The sequence below is a fragment of the Suncus etruscus genome, chromosome 19, assembly GCF_024139225.1.
Source record: "Suncus etruscus isolate mSunEtr1 chromosome 19, mSunEtr1.pri.cur, whole genome shotgun sequence".
Taxonomy (NCBI): Eukaryota; Metazoa; Chordata; class Mammalia; order Eulipotyphla; family Soricidae; genus Suncus; species Suncus etruscus.
Window position 1 is genome coordinate 20,167,356 of NC_064866.1, and position 5,737 is coordinate 20,173,092.

General features: G+C 38.1%; 1 non-coding gene across 1 annotated transcript; it reads right to left on the reverse strand.

The window, feature by feature from the left end:
* Positions 1–224: 224 nt before the first annotated feature.
* Positions 225–356, reverse strand: LOC125997787 (small nucleolar RNA SNORA51). Its single transcript, XR_007491805.1, has one exon. It is a non-coding gene; the product is annotated as a small nucleolar RNA SNORA51 (small nucleolar RNA).
* Between the last annotated feature and the right edge of the window lie 5,381 nt (positions 357–5,737).

The following is a 5,737-nucleotide window of genomic DNA, read 5'->3' on the forward strand; positions in this document are numbered from 1 at the left end:
GACTCTCAGGAAGTCAAGGCTTTATGAAGAAGAGTTTCAGTTCCTGAGATATGAAAGGTTATTGAAAACATGGAGTGAGGTATGAGGATTTGATTAATAGCAATTTAGGGTAAAGTTTTTAATTGTTGTTTTCTAATAAAATAGTCATGTACCAGCTATTTTTGGATTTTAGTGTCAAAATCCAGTCAGCTTTATTTGTAAGTTTATAGAGAATTTATTTATTTTTTTGTTCCCCAATTCACAATACAGACCAGGCATAGTGCTTGGGTTGAGGTGTAAATGGGGTGAATTTACTGTACCTCCTTTTCTATACAGTCAGTGTAAAGAACACAGCCTGTGGTGAGAATTGGGAGGCCTACCTTGGGATATTTTCATGGGAATGTTGCACTGGTGAAGGGTTTTTATACATATATATTAAAAAAATAAAAATAAATAAAAGAAGAGAGAAGAAAAGATAGAGAATTTATGATTAATTATATGACAGTTGGACAAGAAGATATGACCATTACAATGTAGAAATTTGCTAGCAATTATTTTAATAATTTATAATTAATTTGTTCAATATATACTTGTGTTCAAATCTACTAAATATAAAGCATTCCAATATGTATTGGCTGTGCTAAGCAATTTATTAAACTTACAGACCAGTAAGTGATTTATACCAATAAACCAGCAAGTTATTATGTACCTGGATAATTGCTGAGCAATGGATATATGAAGTATTTATTGTGTACAACGACAACTGCTCTAAATCTAGACTAATTTTTTTTCTGAGTTAGTAGCCATTTCTTCTTCTCTTCTTCTTCTTCTTCTTCTTTTCTTCTTCTTCTTCTTCTTCTTCTTCTTCTTCTTCTTCTTCTTCTTCTTCTTCTTCCTCCTCCTCCTCCTCCTCCTCCTTCTTCTTCTTCTATTTTTTTTTGGGAGGGCCACATCCGGTGATGCTCAGGAGTTACTCCTGGCTGTGTACTCAGAAATTGCGCCTGGCTTGGGGGACCATATGGGACGCTGGGGGATCGACCCACTGTCTGTCCTAGGCTAGCGCTGGCAAGGCAGATACTTTACTGCTTGCACCACCACCCTGGCTCCTTCTTATGATTCTTATAAGGACTAAATGAAGTAATAACTTTTTTTAAAGCTCTATGGTGACTAGCAAGTCATCATTTGCCATGTAATCACAGATGCATACACAGAACCCATGCAAAACTGGTAAGTACACAGAAGGGTACAGTCAGTTTAAAAGTAGAATTTCATAAAAGATGTCATTGAGGATATGGGTGTTAATATAAGAAAGAGAAGATTCTTCTAGAGAATGGAGGTATAAAATGCAGAATAGGCAGTAGTTCAGAGGGAAGGGCAAAGAAAGAACAAAGTTCAAGCTCAGGTGTACTAAGTCAGGAAGGTAAAATATGCTGGCAACTCACTCTGGATTGACTAATATTCAGAGTCTTTATGTTCCAATCAGAGCTGATTTCAACTACCACAATTTAATCATAAAAAATAAAATTACTGGATAAAAAACAGTCTGTAATAGGACAAGTGATCCCCAATATACCCTGTTCACTGACTAAGCTTTTCAATGGACTAAATATATGGGAATACACTGCTACAATTAAGGTAACCATGCATCAGATCTCAGTAGAAGAAAGACAGTGAGAAGGTATCATGTCTCAGTTTTAGGAAGACCATACTGGCTCCAATGAGAAGGGGGAAGGACAGTGAGAAGGGAAAAATCTAAAGGCAGCAATGGCAAATTTCCACCCCACTGTACTATCTCTCAGATCCCAAGATTAGTTCTCTTAAGAAGGCACCTTGAGGTCTCAGGGGAGGGACATATTCTATTTAGGACAAAGAGAAGTTTGGTAAAGGTCTGGATAAGCTTAATTGTAAGGCAAGAATTTCAGATGGTTCTGAGTAAAGATCTAGAAGTAAGAAGGGGAACTAAAGATGGGTGGTAAATGATCGAATGGGATACAGTAACCGGTGCATCTTGGGTAGGGAACAAGAACAAGTTGGCTCTATTATAATATAAAGTTTTCCTTATTGAGAGAACACCAAGTTTTGGATATCCTGATTGGGGAGTGGATAATTGGAAGATCTAAAAGGAGAGGAGAGGTGGGGTTAGGAGAGAGGAGGCGAGGAGAGAAAGGAGAGAAGGGAAGGAGGATAGAAGTGTAGGGGGGGAGAGAGGAGAGGAGCAGAGAAAATAAGAGAGGAAAGAGAGGGGAGGAAAGGAGAAGAGGGGAGGAGAGAGGAGAAAAGAGGGGAAGAGGGCAGAGGGAAAGGAAAGAAGGGAAAGGAGAGAGGTACAGAGGAGAGCACAGGAGGGGAACGAGATGGGGAGGAGAGGAGAGTGGAGAAGCAAGAGGAGGGGAGGGAACTAGAAATAGTACAAGTGAATAGGGCCTTTGCCTTGCATACAGAACACTCCAGTTCAATCCCTAGCACTACATATGGTCCTCTGAGCATTACCAGGAGAGATCCCTGAGCACAATCAGGAACAATCCCTGAGCACTTCTTGGTGCGGCTTCAAAACAAAACTAAACATCTTATGTCTATGAATACTTTTATTTATCAATATTAGAAGATGCTTGGAAGAATATAGAAGTTATTTTTAATTCTGAAAAATAACGAATGGTGCTATGGAAAAGGATAGGTACTCTTCAAAATATATTTTGTTATGTAAAATCACAAACATACAAGGTAAAAGAGGGACATGATGAACCCATTTTCTTATCACCTGGGCTCAGCAATTATCAACATTACTTAATACTGCTATCCTTGTATTCAGTCTAGAAAAAAATACCACTTGTCTGTATTATTTTCTACTTAAAAGTGAAAGTGATTTTTTCCAGTGCCTTCATAAATGTGGACTTGCTAGCAAAATTCAGTCCCCAGCAATAAGAGAAAGCTGCTGGAATTAGGGGTCTGGAGATTATTAACTTTGTACATGAGTCTTGTTAGTTCTGTACTTGAGGGTCAGAGAGTATAAAACAACACTTAATTTAGAAAACTTTAAAGCAAGATTTCTTACTCTATAAGGGCAAACTTTAATATGATTTCTACCCTTCCTAAAGTAGCCTCTCAAGTTCATGTTCTTACTAATGGAAAACTTGATTTTTGTTGTTGTTTCAGTGTGAGTTTATTGCTTTTTCTTTTTGGTAAAAGGTGGTCTGAGAAAATTTTATTTTTATATAATAAAAAGGCTGTGAGAATTATCACATAAATCAAATTTATAAATCTCCTCCTAAAGATAGAACCTAGAGATTTATGACATGACATGAGATAGGCCTTTTCACTAGATCAGCAGTGCTTTCTTTTTGTGTTTGTTTTGTTTTTTAGGGTCATACCTGGTGATGCTCAGGAGTTATTCCTGGCTATGCACTCAGAAATCACTTCTGACTTAGGGGACCATATGAGACAACGGGGATCGAACCCAGTTCTGTCCTGTGTCAGCTGTGTGCAAGACAAATGCCCTAACCCTGTGCTATCACTCTGGCTCCAGCAATGCTTTCTCAATCCAAATACAGAAGAAATTTTAGGCTGCAGTATTCTTGGGAAGAAAGGGACACCTGCATATAATCAGTCTTTACTCCAAAAGAAAGAACAATGACATTTTTACTTAGTTTAATTTGGGGCACCATATCTGGCTGAGCACCATGTTGACTTGACCTCCTTGCTCAGGAATCACCCCTGATGATGCTTGAGGAATCATCCAGGGTATTGGGGACTAAAGACATTTTGGTTACACACAAGTGAAGTGCCCCCATATACTGTACTATTTCTCTGGCCTGAAGGGAAATTATAATTTTTTAAATTATCTCTCAGGTTACGTAAGGATCCTTGTTTCCAGTTTACTAAAATGGATGAATATTTCCCCTTCCCAATCAAAGGAATGAGTATTATCTTTCATCAGCTCCTTGACTCTAGAGAAAAACTAATTCTTAAGAAAGGAGTGGACTTCCTTGAATTCACTGCTATCAAAGCCTCACAATAATAAAGTAAATGATAAGCCACAGAGTCAAATCCATATACCTCCTGGAGAGCACATAATAGAGATGTGTGCTTGTATGTACATGCATACCTACTCCTGTATATGTAGAAGAATATTTCACAAAATATATATGCATATATTTCTGGTACATATTATTTTTAAAAATCTTGCTCTTTTAGGGACCAGAGAGACCACACAGTGGGTAGGGTGCTTGGCCTCCTCACAGCTGATCCAAGTTTGATCCCAGGCATCCTGATCCCACCAAGGAGGGATCCCCAAATCCATAAGCAAGAGTAAAACCTGAGCAGTGGCATGTATGGTCTAAAAAACAATAACAAAATTCTTGTATTTTTTAGAAATTTTCATCCCCAATTAATTAATTGAATAATCAAAACAATTTTGTATTCTAAATATACATTAAAGATTACATTAGCTAGTTACAATTGTAGGATGGTTCACCACCCAACCATAAATCATTGTGGGAAAAACAAAATTTAGAGACCAAAGAAAATATTAAAGAATAAAACCCCATAAAACTCTTCATTTTCAGATGTAGACCAATTATACTGATAAGGAGCGAAAGAAAAGTTAAAACTTCTAAGGTTCTAAATTTTTTGTATTAAGTTATCTTTTTATCTTGCACTAAGATTTACTTGACTTCCCATCAGTGCCTAAAGCTAAGAAAAGCAGTGCTGTGGTCCTCTTTAAACTTAGATAAATTTAACAGCTGTTGCCAGATGTTGCCTACTCAGCCACAGGGGCTTGACAAATGCCTCATGCTAGAGGTTCAAGAGAACTTGGAAAAATGCTTAGATTCCCAGGACCTATTTAAAAGAATATGATAAATTTGGAGTCCGAAAATAATATTAGCATTGATAATCCTCTAGTCAACAGTCATTCATTCCTCATAACCTACAGGCTCTGCACTTAGAATTGGGGTTATAATGGGCCTAGAGAGATAGCACAGCGGCGTTTGCCTTGCAAGCAGCCGATCCAGGACCAAAGGCAGTTGGTTCGAATCCCAGTGTCCCATATGGTCCCCCGTGCCTGCCAGGAGCTATTTCTCTGAGCAGACAGCCAGGAGTAACACCTGAGCACTGCCGTGTGTGGCCCAAAAACCAAAAAAAAAAAAAAAGAATTGGGGTTATAAAATTGAGCAGTACATGACCTCTGTCATGAGTTTAAATGTGGAATGAAACTTTCAAAATTTGCTCTGCTTTTTTTGCCAGGATTGCTTTTTCCTATTTTGAGAACTTATTCTATTGCCAGGCCCTTTCTACAGTGTTCACCTTTACCTATTCATCCTGCAAAATTTAGATCATCAGACCCCATTATTGTATGATTCTTCAATTCTGAGCTATGTATTGTATTACAAATTCTTTTTAGTTCAGTTCTGCTTGATTTGGGGGCCACATCCAGTGGTGCTCACAGGTTGTGCCTGGCTCTGTGCTCAGAAATTACTCCTGCCAGGCTCTGGGGACCATATGGATCAGCCACAAATACCTTACCCGCTGGGCTATTGCTCTGATCCCTCATAACAGCTTCTTATATGTTTGATCCTTTTAGGGTAGAGCCCTAGGCTTTCCAGTTTCTATATAGGTTGTGGCATATACATTTATTAAATTAGCATGTAAATAAGGGCAATAATATAATTGCTCTGGTTTTTTTTTTTCTTACTTAGAGTCTCATAAATACCTTCAAGATAATCTGCTTGGCTATCAGGTCCTCCAACTTCTCTCAGTAGTT